Below are 19,058 nucleotides of genomic sequence, written 5' to 3'. Positions count from 1 at the left end.
GGGAGAATGGGATGCTTGCGGGTTCAATGAAGGAGGGAGTGGTGGTCTTAATCCATAAGAAAGGGGATAAAAGGTGTTTGAGTAATTGGAGGCCAATTACGCTTCTGAACGCCGATTACAAGGTATTCAGTAAAATTTTGGCGTGTCGGATGCGTGTGGTTGTAGCTGATGTGATTGGTAAAGATCAAGTGTTTGCAGTGCCTGGTAGATGTATGACGGATAATCTGTGTCTTTTAAGAGATGTGTTGTGGGATTGTAAAGTAAGAAAGCAGAAGTGTATGGTGATGGCTGTTGACTTTGAAAAGGCGTTTGATCGCGTGTCTCATGTGTTTCTATTTGAGGTTTTGCGTAGAATGGGTTTTCCGGAGAAATTTGTGCGTGCCGTGAGAGGATTGTATGGGGAGGTGGTGAGTGAATTTCTGGTGAATGGGTTTTTGAGTGAGAAAGTGTGTATTAGGTCTGGTGTGAGGCAAGGTTGTCCCATGTCACCGGTATTATTTGTGTGTGTGATTGAGCCACTGCTGTGTATGATTCGGAAAGAGAAAGTGGTGCGTGGTTTGTTAGTGCCAGGGAGTGGTGGAATGACTGTGAAAGTCTTAGGATATATGGATGATGTAGTAGTGGTGAGTGAGAGTGTGGCCTCTATGGAGAGAGTAAAATTGTTGTTGAATTTTTTTTGTGGCGCGTCAGCGTTTCGTGTGAATTGGAACAAATGCATGTTTAAATGTTTTGGTGACAATAGGATTAAGATGGATGGTGTGGCTGGTGTGGATGGTGCAATTAAAGTGTTGGGAGTTTTTTTTAATGATGATTTGAAAGGTTATGAGAGTTGGGATGAATGTGGTGAGCGGATTGTGCGGAAGATGAATTTTTGGAAGTTACGTTCTTTGTCTTTGGTAGGGAAGGTTCTTATTATTAAGGCTGTTATTCTCCCTATTTTGCTTTATGTTTCTTGTATTTTTCCAGTGCCCTATAGGAAAATTAAAAAAGTGGAGAAACTAATTTTTGTGTTTTTTTGGGGCAGTAGGATGGAAAGACTTAAGAGAGAGATTTTGTTTAAGCAATATTTGTATGGGGGACTAAAGTTTCCGAATATTGAAGTGTTTCTAACATTGCATTTTATTAAGACTACGGTCATTTTGATTGGGAAGAATAATAAAGGGGCATTTATGTGTAAGTATTTGGCTGGATGGATGCTGTATGGTCTGAATTGGGTGAAGCGTGATAAGAATGTGCCTGTTGCGTTTAAGTGTCCTGAGTGGTATGGTTTGATTGAGAAGTTTGTGAGGAAGAATGATTTGTTAGCAGTTGCAATGAAAGACTTTACGTTTGTTAAGAAGGTGATGGGGAAGATGTGTGTGAATGAGTGTGAGAGTAATGTGGTGGGATTGCGTTCTATGGAAGTTGCGCGGGTATGGAAGAAGTTAAGCATTCAAGGTGTGTCGAATAGACAGCGAGATATAGTTTGGATGGGCCTTCATAATATTTTGCCAGTGAGGGATTTTCAGAAGAAAAGAGATCTCATAAGATCTGCAGTATGTCCAAGGGATGGTTGTGGAGCGAATGAGACGGTGAGGCACCTTATGTGGGATTGTAATTTTGCGTATGATGTGTGGAAAGGTGTGGGTGGACTGTGTAAAGGGATTGCTGGTGTGAAGTTTATTGATTGGAGAGTGGCTATGTTTGGTTTTGGTGCTAGTCGTCGTGGCCAAGAAAGGATGATGTGGTTTATTATGGTGTGTGTGCAGGAGAGCTTATGGGATGTGAGAAATTTGTGTGTGTTTAAAAAGGTAAATTTAACAGTAAATGATTGTATTAGGTTGATCTTAGCAAAACTATATGTAATCTATTTGTGGGATACAAGAGAAGGTGGTGGTGGTGGAACAGATTCTGAAGGTGTGTGGAAATACCTTAAGTGGCAGGATATGGTTAAATACCGTTGATATTTTTTCTGGAAATGTCTCTGGCATAGGATTACTTGTTTGTATTTTTGTTGAATAATACTTTAATAAAGAAACCACAATGATGTTTATGAAGTGGCAGTATAACTTATGACGAAGTCTGGTTAACTGTTTGCTTATATCTAAACCTGAGTGGTTAAAAAAAAAAAAAAAAAAAAAAAAAATCTGTTCTTATCAGTTTAATATCTGATACGTCCCCTATCTGGGGACCATATATTAAATGGATTTTTAGAACAGGGAGATGGAAAAAGAGCTTGCTCTGTCCACTCCACGCATTGACCTGGTATTGCAGTATCTCCAGGACCGGTGCACCCCTTCTTTAATGCAGTTTCTAAAATCAGAAAGAATTGAATTCAATGCTTTTTGTTCATTTTGCTTGTTTGTCGGATTTTGGGATGGACTCTTTGGCTTTGCTTTTCTTCTCCTCATTGGATTTTTCATGTTCAAAGTTGCAGAAGCCAGATGACAAGCTCATTTTGGTTCAACTTCAGCAACTGTGCATTGCATTGCCATGTAATGTAACGCAATGCTATCTTTCTAGCTCTCCCTCTTTACTTCCTTTTGGATAAACAGACATATTAGGCAAGCATTTTGGAGCTTTCACCTAAATAACTACAGGTGGTGAGATAAGCTGCACAATATAATTGACCTTTCAGTATATTGTTGCACACACACCATCTATTTAGCAAATGCCCTTGTTATCAACAGCAGCCTTTTAAACTCACCTGAGCTAACAGGTATGTGCGCTGGTTACTCTGCTGCGCTTAAAATTTCCTTTTTGGTTTGCTACAATGCCTTTTCTGAAACGTTGTCTCCCTCTGCTGGAACACTGACTTCTTTCAATTAATGCCTGCAGACTATAAAAGAGAACCCAACCCAAAAAGTTTGGTTGATTAGTCTGTGGCATTCTGTTAAACTGTTGCTTATGGCGGTCTCTATGAGCTTCTCAGCGACATTCAGCCAGCCAGGTATCCTGCCTGCAGTAGATGGAATGTGGCAATGGAACGCTGGCTGCGCGTGTCATAATAGGCTCTGAGCCTTTATATACCTGCGCTCAGCAGCAGCCACCTTCAGTCTGCTGCTGGACAGCCAGCAGCAGCAGGAGAGGTAAGTAATCAGCAGCCCTCCTGCTAAGGGTAGACAGCTGCTCGTTCCACCCCACCCCCCGCCTTAATTGGTTCTCCTCCCTTCCAATGGTGTTGAGGCGGGTGGGAACAGCAGGGGGTGAGGGTGCTGTGTTTAAAGAGGTGGAGTTATGCAGATCTAAAACGCGTGGATTGCAGCAGCAGCAAGCCGAAAAGTGCAGGCATGTAAGGGATCTAGAGGTTGACAACATGTCTTCTTAACGGGAGTCCAGGAGCTCATCTCCACAAATGGACTCTTCAGGATCCTTGGGTGGCTCCGTAGTTCGAAACCAATTCTGGTTATCGCTTCTCGGCCTTTTGGCTAAGATCAAGTGCAGTGATCTAGCGGTTTCTGCCTTGGTCTTGGCTGGGAGGCGCTTGGGGTACCCGGCTCCTTGGCCTGGGGGGATCGCTACACTTATCGGTGGAGCTAAACCCCCCTGCTGCTATTAGGGAGTCGGATTAGTCCCTGGGCAACGAGAGGCGATCACCTTGTCACCACACATAGCTGTGGTGGCAACATTTGGAGGATTAAAAGGAAAAAATGGAAGGAAAACGGATCGTTGAGATGGAGTTTTGGAAAAAGAAGAGATGCTTACGTTTTTTTGTGAAACGGGAGACGGAAGAAACTTTTTTGGAAGAAAAATGGATTCTGGAAATTTTGAGGAAATATGAAGTTTTGGAGAAGGATATCTACTGTATGCAAGAAATAAAGCAAGGTAAAGTTTGTGATGTGACTCTAGTTTCTGAGGAAAAGTGCATTCATTTTTTCAAAGGCTGGAGTGAAGAGGATTCTGGGAAAATTGGAGTAAGTGCATCATTCATGGGGAAACCGAAGAGTGTGATAATTTACATGGACAATCCGTTTGTGGAAATAGAGGAGATAATGGTTTTTTTGGAATCTAAATGTAAGATGGTAAAGTTTCAGAAATTATACAGGAACAAAGTTGGTATTTGGAACGGAAAGAGACGTTTTTTGGTGTGGACAACAGGAGAAGAAAATTTGCATAATGGGAGGATTATGGTAAACGGGAGTTCTGGGTATTGTTACATGGAAAGCAGCAAAGGAACTTTTGAAAAGAACTTTGGAGGACAAAAGGAAGATATTGGTGATAAAATGAAGAAGGAAGTTGATGCGATAATTATAGAGGAGAATAAGCAGGGAAAAGAAGTTGAAAGTTTAAAGGTGAAATTGAAGAAAAAGGTAACGGTACAGGAAAATTGTGGATCAAGGAAAGTATCTGGTGAAAAGAAAGAAGTAAAAGAGGAAAAGGGTAAAGTGTTGGAGAAGGTGGTGACTTTCAGAGATGATGAGGAAGAGTATGATTGGGAACAGATGCGGTTAGAGCATGAGGAGGAAGAAAAGAAGTTAAGGGGTTTTGTTGGGAGGAAAGTAAAAGAGAAAAAGGGGATATTTAGTTTGGGAAACCGGGTGAAGTAATGTCAGTTGTGATTTGTTTGGAAACTGTTGAAACTGCAAACGAATTGTTATGTTTAACTTTATATATATTAATTCAAATGAAAAAATATAAATATAATATCTAAACACGATGATGGAACTAAAATCTTGAGTTTGGTGATATATGATTTAAGATTATAAAACTTAATTTCTGAGTGTTTGGAAAAAAAAAAAAAAAAAAATCTGTTCTTATCAGTTTAATATCTCATACGTCCCCTATCTGGGGACCATATATTAAATGGATTTTTAGAACAGGGAGATGGAAAAAGAGCTTGCTCTGTCCACTCCACGCATTGACCTGGTATTGCAGTATCTCCAGGACCGGTGCACCCCTTCTTTAATGCAGTTTCTAAAATCAGAAAGTATTGAATTCAATGTTTTTTGTTCATTTTTCTTGTTTGTCGAATTTTGGGATGGACTCTTTGGCTTTGCTTTTCTTCTCCTCATTGGATTTTTCATGTTCAAAGTTGCAGAAGCCAGATGACAAGCTCATTTTGGTTCAACTTCAGCAACTGTGCATTGCATTGCCATGTAATGTAACGCAATGCTATCTTTCTAGCTCTCCCTCTTTACTTCCTTTTGGATAAACAGACATATTAGGCAAGCATTTTGGAGCTTTCACCTAAATAACTACAGGTGGTGAGATAAGCTGCACAATATAATTGACCTTTCAGTATATTGTTGCACACACACCATCTATTTAGCAAATGCCCTTGTTATCAACAGCAGCCTTTTAAACTCACCTGAGCTAACAGGTATGTGCGCTGGTTACTCTGCTGCGCTTAAAATTTCTTTTTTGGTTTGCTACAATGCCTTTTCTGAAACGTTGTCTCCCTCTGCTGGAACACTGACTTCTTTCAATTAATGCCTGCAGACTATAAAAGAGAACCCAACCCAAAAAGTTTGGTTGATTAGTCTGTGGCATTCTGTTAAACTGTTGCTTATGGCGGTCTCTGTGAGCTTCTCAGCGACATTCAGCCAGCCAGGTATCCTGCCTGCAGTAGATGGAATGTGGCAATGGAACGCTGGCTGCGCGTGTCATAATAGGCTCTGAGCCTTTATATACCTGCGCACAGCAGCAGCCACCTTCAGTCTGCTGCTGGACAGCCAGCAGCAGCAGGAGAGGTAAGTAATCAGCAGCCCTCCTGCTAAGGGTAGACAGCTGCTCGTTCAACCCCACCCCCCGCCTTAATTGGTTCTCCTCCCTTCCAACGGTGTTGAGGCGGGTGGGAACAGCAGGGGGTGAGGGTGCTGTGTTTAAAGAGGTGGAGTTATGCAGATCTAAAACGCGTGGATTGCAGCAGCAGCAAGCCGAAAAGTGCAGGCATGTAAGGGATCTAGAGGTTGACAACATGTCTTCTTAACGGGAGTCCAGGAGCTCATCTCCACAAATGGACTCTTCAGGATCCTTGGGTGGCTCCGTAGTTCGAAACCAATTCTGGTTATCGCTTCTCGGCCTTTTGGCTAAGATCAAGTGTAGTATCTGTTCTTATCAGTTTAATATCTGATACGTCCCCTATCTGGGGACCATATATTAAATGGATTTTTAGAACAGGGAGATGGAAAAAGAGCTTGCTCTGTCCACTCCACGCATTGACCTGGTATTGCAGTATCTCCAGGACCGGTGCACCCCTTCTTTAATGCAGTTTCTAAAATCAGAAAGTATTGAATTCAATGTTTTTTGTTCATTTTGCTTGTTTGTCGGATTTTGGGATGGACTCTTTGGCTTTGCTTTTCTTCTCCTCATTGGATTTTTCATGTTCAAAGTTGCAGAAGCCAGATGACAAGCTCATTTTGGTTCAACTTCAGCAACTGTGCATTGCATTGCCATGTAATGTAACGCAATGCTATCTTTCTAGCTCTCCCTCTTTACTTCCTTTTGGATAAACAGACATATTAGGCAAGCATTTTGGAGCTTTCACCTAAATAACTACAGGTGGTGAGATAAGCTGCACAATATAATTGACTTTTCAGTATATTGTTGCACACACACCATCTATTTAGCAAATGCCCTTGTTATCAACAGCAGCCTTTTAAACTCACCTGAGCTAACAGGTATGTGCGCTGGTTACTCTGCTGCGCTTAAAATTTCTTTTTTGGTTTGCTACAATGCCTTTTGTGAAACGTTGTCTCCCTCTGCTGGAACACTGACTTCTTTCATTTAATGCCTGCAGACTATAAAAGAGAAACCAACCCAAAAAGTTTGGTTGATTAGTCTGTGGCATTCTTTTAAACTGTTGCTTATGGCGGTCTCTGTGAGCTTCTCAGTGACATTCAGCCATCCAGGTATCCCGCCTGCAGTAGATGGAATGTGGCAAAGGAACGCTGGCTGCGCGAGTCATAATAGGCTCTGAGCCTTTATATACCTGCGCACAGCAGCAGCCACCTTCAGTCTGCTGCTGGACAGCCAGCAGCAGCAGTAGGAAAGGTAAGTAATCAGCAACCCTCCTGCTAAGGGTAGACAGCTGCTCGTTCCACCCCCCCCCCACCTTAATTGGTTCTCCTCCCTTCCAACGGTGTTGAGGCGGGTGGGAACAGCCGGGGGTGAGGGTGCTGTGCTAAAAGAGGTGGAGTTATGCAGATCTAAAACGCGTGGATTGCAGCAGCAGCAAGCCGAAAAGTGCAGGCATGTGAGGGATCTAGAGGTTGACAGCATGTCTTCTTAACGGGAGTCCAGGTGGCCATCTCCACAAATGGACTTTTCAGGATCCTTGGGTGGCACCGTAGTCCGAAACCAATTCTGGTTATCGCTTCTCGGCCTTTTGGCTAAGATCAAGTGTAGTATCTGTTCTTATCAGTTTAATATCTGATACGTCCCCTATCTGGGGACCATATATTAAATGGATTTTTAGAACAGGGAGATGGAAAAAGAGCTTGCTCTGTCCACTCCACGCATTGACCTGGTATTGCAGTATCTCCAGGACCGGTGCACCCCTTCTTTAATGCAGTTTCTGAAATCAGAAAGAATTGAATTCAATGCTTTTTGTTCATTTTGCTTGTTTGTCGGATTTTGGGATGGACTCTTTGGCTTTGCTTTTCTTCTCCTCATTGGATTTTTCATGTTAAAAGTTGCAGATGCCAGATGACAAGCTCATTTTGGTTCAACTTCAGCAACTGTGCATTGCATTGCCATGTAATGTAATGCAATGCTATCTATCTAGCTCTCCCTCTTTACTTCCTTTTGGATAAACAGACATATTAGGCAAGCATTTTGGAGCTTTCACCTAAATAACTACAGGTGGTGAGATAAGCTGCACAATATAATTGACCTTTCAGTATATTGTTGCACACACACCATCTATTTAGCAAATGCCCTTGTTATCAACAGCAGCCTTTTAAACTCACCTGAGCTAACAGGTATGTGCGCTGGTTACTCTGCTGCGCTTAAAATTTCCTTTTTGGTTTGCTACAATGCCTTTTCTGAAACGTTGTCTCCCTCTGCTGGAACACTGACTTCTTTCAATTAATGCCTGCAGACTATAAAAGAGAACCCAACCCAAAAAGTTTGGTTGATTAGTCTGTGGCATTCTGTTAAACTGTTGCTTATGGCGGTCTCTATGAGCTTCTCAGCGACATTCAGCCAGCCAGGTATCCTGCCTGCAGTAGATGGAATGTGGCAATGGAACGCTGGCTGCGCGTGTCATAATAGGCTCTGAGCCTTTATATACCTGCGCTCAGCAGCAGCCACCTTCTGTCTGCTGCTGGACAGCCAGCAGCAGCAGGAGAGGTAAGTAATCAGCAGCCCTCCTGCTAAGGGTAGACAGCTGCTCGTTCCACCCCACCCCCCGCCTTAATTGGTTCTCCTCCCTTCCAATGGTGTTGAGGCGGGTGGGAACAGCCGGGGGTGAGGGTGCTGTGCTAAAAGAGGTGGAGTTATGCAGATCTAAAACGCGTGGATTGCAGCAGCAGCAAGCTGAAAAGTGCAGGCATGTGAGGGATCTAGAGGTTGACAGCATGTCTTCTTAACGGGAGTCCAGGTGGCCATCTCCACAAATGGACTTTTCAGGATCCTTGGGTGGCACCGTAGTCCGAAACCAATTCTGGTTATCGCTTCTCGGCCTTTTGGCTTAGATCTTGTATCTGGTCAGAAGGATCCTATAGTGTCTCCCCCTCGGCCTTGCAGCATCGCCACTTAGGTGGCTTAAGCTGCCTGCTGCTATTGGGGGGGGTCCAGAGGAAACGAGAGGTGATAATGGGCGTCAAGATTCGCTATGCCGGGACCGATGATATTCGGGTCAAAAATGCTTTTCGCATTGATATTGAGGAGTCGAGGAGGAATTTCTTTAACCTGCGGTTCTTGGTGGAAGTCGTCATCTTCAAGATTTTGAATGTTGGTCGTGGAGACATCATTTGCCTACAGGAGTTCCCAAAGAATGGCCGGTACGTTTTAGTCCTTGATCGTATGGCAGCTTGCCAGAATCTTTTCAAGACTCTAAAGGATCAGCAAGCCTTGGATCATCCGGCTCTTGATGGGCTTACATTCACGGTATTGTATACTAAGGGGGAAGTGCCAGTTATTGTGTTTATGCACAACCCCCTTGTGGATGTGGAGGACATTACTAGATTCCTGAACCGTCATTGCAGCTATGTGTCCTACTCACACAAGGTGAGGAATGAGGTGGGCTTGTGGACTGGCAAACACAAATTTTTTGTACGGTTCCAGGAGGACCCCCAGGGACCTGGGGGTATCCACTACCCTCCCCTCAGTTTTGCCATCGGGAGGGATAGAGGGTATATGTATTTTCCTGGTGCTCCGCGTTTTTGCAGGAAGTGTAAATCCTTTGGACACTACCAAGAGGACTGCACGGTGGAGAAGTTTTGTGGGAAATGCAATAAAGAGGGTCATCTGGCAATGGAGTGTACTAACTCCATGGTTTGTAATGCATGTGGCGAGGAGGGACACGCTTTCAAGGACTGTCCCCATCGTTCCAGGTCATATGCAGAGGCCGTGTCCCCACGTCCTACTACTGCCGCCACTATTGGTGAGGCGATCGAGGCAGTAAGGGACTTCATGGAAGAGATGGAGCAAGCACCCGATCCTGCTGGTGGAAGCGCTGTTGAGATAGAGCCTGCAGATATGTCAATTCTGCTTGATGTGAGTGGTGAGGGAGAAGTGAGCGGTTCACTCTCCACAACGCCGGTGTTGGCTTTGGAAAGCTCAGAGGCAATTCATGAAGGTGGTGGTGGCCAGGGTGACTTCACCGGGGCTGTGGTGAGGCCCCCTGATGAGGACTCTGATGTGTCTTCTGCAAAGAAGTTCCGGCCAGATTTTTCACCTGCCAGTATTGGGAGCATCAGCCCCTTAAGTGATAGGAGCTATCCCGAGAGCTACAGTGCCTCTCCTAGGAGGTCTTTTTTGGAGGAGGGGGCCAGCATTCTCTGCTTAACATCAGGAATCGAGTTTCAAGACGAGAAAGGTTGACTCTTCGGTGGGGGGTATGTTCTTTTTTACCGAATATGGTTAAAAAATGGGCTCCAACGTGGGCTGTAGTGTACTGTCAATAAATGTAAGGCTTATAAAATCTAAGCCTAGAAGATTGGCTATACTGGAAGAACTAAAAAATCTTGGAGCAAATATTTACTGTCTGCAAGAGTGCGGAATTGAAGAGTCACCTCCTGAAAAGGACTGGGTATATGGGTATAGCATTTGGTCAGGTTCAATGACAAACAAAAATGATGGTGTGGGGATTTTGTTGGGGAATAGGGATTTAAGTTTTGAAAATTATATGGTGGTGGAGCCAGGTCGTTGTATAATGGCAGTGGTTAAGGGGAGAGGGTGGAGGGTGAAAATTGTTAACATGTATTGTCCAATTAACAAAGGGGATAGGTTAGCACTATTAGAGAAAATACGTTTATTTTTGCCTGGAAGGATTCCAATATTATTAGTTGGTGATTTCAATTGTGTTTCTGAAGGGGAAATTGATGTCACGGGTAAGGTCCTTAATCAAATTACATCTGATTTTTCTTTTTTAGATGCAGCGGAATTTTTGAGTAAGCCACCACCGGCCACATATAGAGCTGATAGGGGAGGAATAGTGTCCAGGATTGACCGCATGCTGTATACAAATAGAGGTTTGGTGTGTAAATTTTTTAAACAGCATGTTTTTTCTTTCACAGACCATGAATGTTTGTGGGGTATGTTTGAAGGTGATAAAAAAATGGTGCATGGTGTTGGGGTATGGAAGCTAAATGTTAGGTTGTTAGAGGATGTTAGGGTTATGAGAGACTTCGAAAGTAAGTATGAATGGTGGAGGTCTAGGAAAAATAATTTTGTGGATGTGACTGTATGGTGGGATTGGGTGAAAGTGGAAATTAAGATTTTTTTTAGGAGGTGGGGTTATAAAAAAGCAGCAATTGAAAGAGGCAGATTTAAAGATTTAAATATGAGGATTGAGTGGTTACATAAAATGAGTATGAAAGGAATTGATGTTAGTGATCAACTCAGAGGAGCGAGAGATGAGATGAAGCGTGTTTTGGAAAAGCGTGGGAAGGAAATTATTTTTAGGACGAGAGTTGAGCATTTGGATATGGATGAGAAGTGTACGAGGTACTTTTTTAAAAAAATGTGCAGTAAAAAAGATGAGTTGGATGAGGTTGTAAATGATAATGGTATGACTGTGGTTGGAAGGGAAGTGTTGGATGAGGTACATAGTTTCTATAGTAGTTTATTTGAGTCTAAATGGGTGGATGGGGGTTTGAAAAAGCATGTGTTAGGTATGTTGGAGAGTCAGCTTGAATCAGGGGAACGTGAGTGTTTGAGTGAAGATATTGTTTTTGATGAGGTTAAAAAGGCGGTGGATGGTGCGAAAAAGAATAAAACACCTGGGAAAGATGGGTTGCCTGTGGAGTTTTATGTAAAAGCATGGGATGTGATTGGTGTTGATTTTGTGGAGGTATGTCAATATATGTGGATGAATGGTGTACTTTGTAATTCCATGAAAGAAGGAGTAGTTGTTTACTATATAAGAAGGGTGAGAAAAAGAATTTGCGTAATTGGAGGCCGATTACATTACTCAATGCAGATTACAAAGTCTTTAGCAAAATTCTGGCTAACCGTATGCGTGGGGTGATTGGAAGTGTGGTTGGTGATGATCAAGTGTGCGCGGTGCCAGGTAGGTGTATGACTGATAACCTCTTGTTGTTGAGGGACGTAATTGGAGATTGTATGTTTAGGAAGGGGAAATGTATGTTTTTTTGTGTGGATTTTGAAAAAAGCTTTTGATAGAGTGTCGCATGCGTTTATGTTTGAGGTGTTAGTTAGGATGGGTTTTCCTAGTGTTTTTGTGAATGCCATAAGGTGTTTGTATGATGGTGTGGTGAGTGAAGTGTTAGTGAATGGATGTTTGAGTGAGAAGGTGTGCATAAAATCAGGGGTCAGGCAGGGGTGTCCGTTGTCCCCTGTCCGGTTTATAAGTGTGATTGAGCCCCTGTTGTGCATGATTCGGAAAGAGAAAGTGATGAATGGTCTTCTGATCCCAGGGAGTGGTGGAAAGACTGTAAAGGTAATGGGGTATATGGACGATGTTGTGGTGAGTGATAATATGGCTGCTATGAATCGAGCAAGGTTGCTTTTAGATTTCTTTTGTGGTGCATCTGGTTTTAGGGTGAATTGGGGGAAGTGTAGCTTTAAGTGTTTCGGGGATTCGAGTGTTAGGATGGATGGTGTGATATGTGAAGAAGGTGCTATTAAGGTTTTGGGGGTGTGGTTTAACAAAGATCTGAAAGGGAATGAGAGATGGGATGAATGCGGTAAGAGGATTGAACAGAAGTTAAATTTTTGGAGGTTGCGGGACTTGACATTGTCAGGCAAAGTCCTTATTATTAAGTCAGTGATTCTTCCTATGTTACTTTTTGTGTCAGTGGTTTTTCCAGCCCCTTATAGGGGTTTTAGGCGGATTGAGAAGCTAATTTTTACGTTTTATTGGGGAAGTAAGATGGAAAAACTTAAAAGGGAATATTTGTGTAAGTTACGTGAACATGGGGGAATGGATTTCCCAAATTTTGAAATTTGTCTTGGTTTAAATTTTATTAAAACAGTGGTTGTTCTGTTAGGTAGGGATAACAAGACGGCTTTTATGATTAAATATATGGCTGGATGGATGTTGTTTGGGTTGAAATGGATGAGAAGGGATGCAAGAGTGCCTGTTTCGTTTAAATGTCCAGTGTGGTATGAGTTTGTTGAAAAATTTGTTGTCAAGCATGATTTGTTGGATGTTCCTATGGGTGATTTCAAAGTGATAAGGAATGTAAGGAGAAGGATGCGAGTTAGAGAGTTTGAATGTAACATTAGGGGCTTGAGATCGAGTGAAGCGTTGTGTGTATGGAGGAACCTGAGTATAAAAGGAATATCGAATAGGCAGCGTGATATCGTATGGATGAGTTTGCATGAGATTTTGCCTGTGAGAGAGGTACAGAAGAGGAGGGATCTGATTAGAACAGAGGTATGTCCGAGGGATGGATGTGGGGCGAGTGAAACTGTTATGCATTTGGTTTGGAATTGTGATTATGCTCAGAGTGTTTGGAAGGGAGTGGGTGGTTTATGCAAGGAACTAGCGGGCGTGAATTTTATAAATTGGAGAGTGGTAATGTTTGGGATGGGTGCAAGTAGCCGGGTGAAAGAGAGATTGTTGTGGTTGATAATGGCATGTGTAATAGAAAGTCTGTGGGACGTTAGGAATTTGTGTTTATTTAAAAGGAAAATAATCTCAGTTAATAATTGTGTTAGGATGGTTTTGTCAAGGTTATACATAGTTTATTTATGGGATAGCCGTGGCGGTGGTGGCTCTGATTCAGAAGGTTTTTGGAAAGTCAAAAAATGGAGGTCACTGGTAAAGTACCAGTAAGTCCTTGTTTAAGTGTTGTGATCTGTCATTTTTTATGACAATGGTATGTTTTTATAGTTTTTGTCCATTCAAAAGGTCTTACAACTGTTTCAGTATAAAGTTATAAATATGAAATAAAGAAAGTACCATTATGATGTAAGACTGGGCAACGTAGTGTGAGTTTTTATACTATTGATTGTTGCTTGAAAAATTTTACTGAATAGTATAAAAAAAAAAAAAAAAATCTGTTCTTATCAGTTTAATATCTGATACGTCCCCTATCTGGGGACCATATATTAAATGGATTTTTAGAACAGGGAGATGGAAAAAGAGCTTGCTCTGTCCACTCCACGCATTGACCTGGTATTGCAGTATCTCCAGGACCGGTGCACCCCTTCTTTAATGCAGTTTCTAAAATCAGAAAGAATTGAATTCAATGCTTTTTGTTCATTTTGCTTGTTTGTCGGATTTTGTCATATTCTAGAATACACAATGCGTTAGAATCGGGCCACCATCTAGTAAACAATAATTCCAATCATAGACAAACCTCATGTGACACTGGATCAAACTGCCCGAACAGCTGCCCCATGGTGATGGCTTTAGGGTTCACTGTCCGGTAAATCACTTTTTCTTCTTCGCACCCTCGCTCATTCATAAGAGACAGCGTATCAGCGAGGACGTGGAGGACCTTCGTTTTTCCAGAGAACGGCTCTCCAACCAACATAAAACTGTACGGGATAAACAAAATGCAGCATGGTCCATTGTATAAAATGGAAACAGCGAAGAATAAATCCCCCGTCCCATGGACTTCTGTAGTTACAGCTTACCCGTTTCTGACAATCATCATCTCATACGTCTGGATCATTTCCTCCAGGAAGACCTTCTCGGGCTGGATGTTGTGTCCAGCACAGCTCTCCTGTGCGCATTCCAGTAAATCCTGAGCAAAAGGAAGGTAAAATATTTCATCAGTCTGTTTACAGTGGATCCAATTAGAGGTGGGAGAATACATTTTCAGGACCCAGATCAGTATTCTGTGGCCGCTGGACAGGACCCATGAGAGCCGCCTCTTAGCTGCCGGCATCCCCGGCTCCTCTTCTGATTATATGGCCTGGTGTACATCATGCTGCAACCATACTGTCATGCCAGGCCGGCTAATCTGAAGAAGAGACGGGGGGCAGGAAGAAATAAGGTGGCTCTCAGGGGTCTCATTCAGTGCCCACCACTGACCTGATGTCACGCACAGTGTAGGAAAGACAAAGTGCGACACAAAGGGATGAGGGGAAGGGAGCCCAGATACTAGGGAAAGGGGGAAATGGAGACCTCCTAGGCTGATCTGCAATCACCCTGTCTCCCCTACCGACTCTATATTGGTTCCTCACCAATTGCCGCACAGGAACCTATCCCTGTATTTCCTTAGCGCTTGACCCTGGATAGGGAAGGGGGGTGAGCACTAGTCGATCCCCACTGACAACTAAAGACAGCAAGGGGAGACAGACACAGGGGAAGTAGCTTAGCTTGAGTCGACTTCAGAGAGATGGCACACACATCCTCTTAGCACCAGAGAGGAAGTAAGAACTGCACTTGCTCCAAGCCTTCAAAAGGGGTCATGTGAATATCACTGGCACCTCTGTGTAGCAACCTGGAAATATTTAAACACCCAGGCCTGATTGTCAATTAGAACAGGAGGGAGGTAGCCGCTGGGTCCTACAGTGAGACCGCTAAGAAGATGTCCGTAATGCCAAACGAAGGGATCTCCTGCAACCAACTGCAGGGCGACTGTCTGTCACATCTGACGCACCCATGACACCTGGCCATTGGATCAGTCTCCTGCGAATCGATTCATTCATCTAAAAAAAAATGTCTCCATAACCTACAACTAAACTAGCGATAAATCACTCACAGATGTTTTAACCATTTTTTTTCTACATCAGATCATCCTGCATTGGAGGTATACGTGAGCCCCCTTACCTCTGGTGCCCCTGTGCAGCTGCCCAGGTTGCACTAATGGGACCGGACGATGAGTGACAAGGTCATGTAACACAATTCCAAAGCAGTGGACCAGGATTGGGTGATTTCAATGGGATTGGTCTACCCTCTACTGTGTATGGGGGCCTCATGACAGATTATGTTGGGGGACATAAAAATCGGGCGGTTGGAATTTAATCACCCAATCCTTACTTTCTGACCCTGAAATTAGCAGCTGACATAAGATTCTGGCAGCGACTCTGTCTTAGAGAAAACAGGAATGAGCATTCCTGAATATGGGGGAGCCGGGAAAGATAACTGTCATCCTAATGATAGCTGGCCCGCTATATAGGACCTATCACTTGCCATTAATATGCAATTTTATTACCTGGTGTAAATGCCGCTGTTCTCCTGAATTCGGTGTTGTTTTTCTTTTGCTCCTGCGTCTCTCCATTCCTGAGATATAGCCGCTTTATAGAAATCTAGTTCATAATTTTAATAGCCAAGTGGGCGTGGTCATCAAGTCCTCTCTGTGGGAGTCTTCAGGAAGGCCTTGCCCAGTTGGCTTAAAGGGCTAGAGGAGAGTGACAGATGTCAGGAACGGAGAGGAGCAGGAAGAAAAGAAAAACAATGCCGGAGTCAGGAGAACAGCGGCATTTACATATTTATGGTGAGGGACAAGTCCTCTTTAAGTCTTGGAAAACCCCTTTAAGACACTATTATATTTTAATACCTTATAGTCGGCTTCCGGAAGTTGAATGCCAGGGAACAGGTCACTGGTAATCCCATTGAACAGAGGAATATCATGAGACAAAAATTTGGGTTCGTTTACATCCTTAATTGACCGCAAGAGCTAAATAGAATGAAAAAGGATTAAATGATAAAATAATTCATATACAATATGACATGAAACAATATTAAAAGTGAAGAACCCCATTACAAAGGAGCAGTCAGTTCTTGTGGTATGTCTGTATTAGTAAAGAATAGTATTCTCCAAAAAATAAGTATGAAACCTCTTTTCCTAAAACGCTACATTGTATCGTCCCTCTGTTATACCTCCTGGAAATGTATGTGTAAATGATATATAATGTATATGTGGCACCCCAGGGGTCTGGTCTCCACAATAATAGCAATATTATGTCTGAGAGCAGGTGGGAGGTCTCTTGGTCAGGAATCCTATGCATGCCACACCTCCTGCCCAGTCCTGGGAGGGGAAGAACTTCCCCTATATAAACCTGGGGCTGAGGCAGGGTTAGAGACTAGAGTAGAGAGAAGAGAAGCAGCCATAGGAAGAAACAACAGGAGCTCTGTGGGAGCAGTGCTACAAGGAGTCAGGGGCTGGCAGCTGCAGAGCTCGCCCTGACTGAGAAGTTATCACCGGACCCGGAGTCCGAGGCTGTGGGGACTAATCTTTACCCAGCAGCAGAAAACGACCGGCAGGGGATTGCAGGTCCTCTGGCCCAGAAACCCGAAGGCACGGTCACACGCGTGGGACCAGCACCGCCATCGTGGAGCGGAAGCCATTAGAAGGCCCCGAGTCACCGGCCATACGGGTGAGCACCACACGGTACACTCAGGGACGTGGGCTACTTTTACCCGCCTCTAGCAAGGTAGCCAGAAGAGTACAGTTAGTTGGGAAGGCCTACAACTCCGCCTGGCCAGGGGAAATCCCATCTGCTCAAGGACTGACCAGGCCCCGATCGCTAGCAAGTACTCCGGGAGGGTCTATCTTTGTCACCAGTAAAGACCCTGAACTACACCGCATCGTCTCTGAGTGGTTCCTGCTACCCCCATCATCCATGTCGGCTGCCCTGAGGCCATACCCCTCCCGTTGGGGGTTATACCATCCACGCTGCACCATCCTTCCACCGGCCTCAGCGGTCTGCCCTGCAGCGGCAGCTCCATAGCTGCATTCAACGGGTGGCGTAGTCGTCCTACATCTACTGCTAATATACTGCCTCCTAGTTTGACACCCTGGGCACGGACCGGGTCACCGCCACAAGGACTACTACCCCTATCCAGATCCGGCTCCGGGTATCCCCTGAACATGGCCCAGGGGGCGCGTCAACTTTTGGCGTAGTCGGCAGGATTTCGTGCCCGCAACCACCGGGTACTGCGTGCCTGAAAAAGAGACTTTTAAAACTTACCTGTGGTAAAGATTCCCGCCATCCGGCGCCATCTTCAGCCTTCTTCCCGCCATCGGTGAAGATTCCCGCCATCCGGCGCCATTTTCAGCCTTCTTCCCGCCATCCGTGAAGTTTTCCCGCCATCCGGCGCCATCTTCAGCCTTCTTCCCGCTATCCGTGGAGTTTTCCCGCCGTTGGACGCCATCTTGAAGACGCCGCGCGGGAAGAAGAGGGGCGTGGACTCCGAAAGCGCGCGAGAACTGAAGCCCCGCCTCACGTCCGGACGTCGCGTAAGGTCCTGGAAGGAGCCCAGCAGACGCTGACGTCACAGGAGCGCGACGGAAGGTCCTCAACCCTGACGATCCACTGCGGAACCGCGGCCTACGGAAGAGGATCATCGCAAGGTAGGCCACGGTCCACTAGGGGGGAGGAAGATGTCGGATACGGAGGAGAGCTTCACTGCCTCAACCCCCGCCAGCGCCAGCGCTGCTGCAGTCATGCCTTTCACCATGCCCTATATCCCGGGAGCAGCCTGGCTACCCCAATACTCAGGGGAGTCACATACCCTGAATGACTTTAGAGAGAAGCTGGATAGCCTCTTCCAGGTGTACCCCCTCACAGAAGAGCAAAAAGTGAGCATCCTGGTGGCCCAACTAACCGGGGCAGCCCAAAGGGAGGTAAAGTCCTGGCCACCTGGGAGGAGGACTGTCGCAGGGATACTAACCCGGCTGAGGGACACCTTTGATACCCGCACCTCAGCCGAGATTAAGCTTAGATTCTATGGGTGCAAGCAGCGAGCACATGAGAGTATAAGGGACTATGCACTCAACCTACAAGAGGCCCTGAGAGCCATTAAGCAGACCGACCCTGACAGCGTGGGAAACGAGGACAGGCTGTTGACCGAACAATTTATAGAGGGACTATATTGCAATGTCTACCGAACCCAGTTGCGGGCCATAGCCTTACAGGATCCTCATCTGGACTTTGCACAGTTCAAGGACAGAGCCATCCGGGTGCTCCGAGAACCGGCACCGGGTGGCGTTGTGGCCCACAGGCGCCCTGCTACCGCTTACCACCAGGAGGCGACACCCTTGTCGGCAGGGCCAGTGGGAGCTGATGCGCAGGCTTTGAACAATGACCCGGCTCCAGACCTGCACCATCAGGTCCAAGAGCTAGCTAAAAGCGTTGCTGCGCTAACCCGAACTGTGCAGTCTTTACAGGTTTCCACTCCAGGGAAGATCCAGCTGGCATCCGGACCGGAGGACATCCCGTGGCGTCGACCAAAGAGGACCCCACCGGCCAGAGGAAGACCCAGCGACCGGTACAACGAGGACAGACAACCCATCTGCCGCCGCTGCAATCAACCCGGACATATGGCAAGGTACTGTCCTTTAAACTGGCACAACCTGGGGTAGAGGGCCAACCCCCACTAAAAAGATCACCAGGCCCATCGAACTGGCGCGACAAATATGTAGGAGGACGTCCAGTCTTGCCTGTGGTACTGGATGGCATTCCTATGAGTGCCCTACTGGACACCGGGTCACAGGTCACCACCATCCCGTACGTGCTCTTCAAGCAGTACTGGAATGACTCGGATATAA

General features: G+C 45.0%; 4 non-coding genes and 1 pseudogene across 4 annotated transcripts; all 5 read left to right on the top strand.

Annotated features, from left to right (window-relative positions):
* Nucleotides 1-2,065: 2,065 nt before the first annotated feature.
* LOC141241611 (U2 spliceosomal RNA) lies at nucleotides 2,066-2,278 on the top strand (annotated as a pseudogene).
* A 2,410-nt stretch (nucleotides 2,279-4,688) lies between these two features.
* On the top strand, nucleotides 4,689-4,879 carry LOC141241630 (U2 spliceosomal RNA). Its single transcript, XR_012306357.1, has one exon. It is a non-coding gene; the product is annotated as a U2 spliceosomal RNA (small nuclear RNA).
* Nucleotides 4,880-5,988: 1,109 nt separating this feature from the next.
* On the top strand, nucleotides 5,989-6,179 carry LOC141241669 (U2 spliceosomal RNA). Its single transcript, XR_012306379.1, has one exon. It is a non-coding gene; the product is annotated as a U2 spliceosomal RNA (small nuclear RNA).
* Nucleotides 6,180-7,290: 1,111 nt separating this feature from the next.
* Nucleotides 7,291-7,481, top strand: LOC141241657 (U2 spliceosomal RNA). Its single transcript, XR_012306368.1, has one exon. It is a non-coding gene; the product is annotated as a U2 spliceosomal RNA (small nuclear RNA).
* Nucleotides 7,482-13,572: 6,091 nt separating this feature from the next.
* On the top strand, nucleotides 13,573-13,763 carry LOC141241602 (U2 spliceosomal RNA). The gene has a single exon (XR_012306337.1). It is a non-coding gene; the product is annotated as a U2 spliceosomal RNA (small nuclear RNA).
* The last annotated feature ends 5,295 nt before the right edge of the window (nucleotides 13,764-19,058 follow it).

The sequence above is a fragment of the Phyllobates terribilis genome, unplaced genomic scaffold (assembly GCF_046119375.1).
Source record: "Phyllobates terribilis strain yellow unplaced genomic scaffold, ASM4611937v1 Scaffold_1017__1_contigs__length_469563, whole genome shotgun sequence".
NCBI classification, from domain to species: Eukaryota; Metazoa; Chordata; class Amphibia; order Anura; family Dendrobatidae; genus Phyllobates; species Phyllobates terribilis.
The sequence above is the reverse complement of the archived record's forward strand: the minus strand, read 5'-3'. Positions and strand labels throughout refer to the sequence as shown.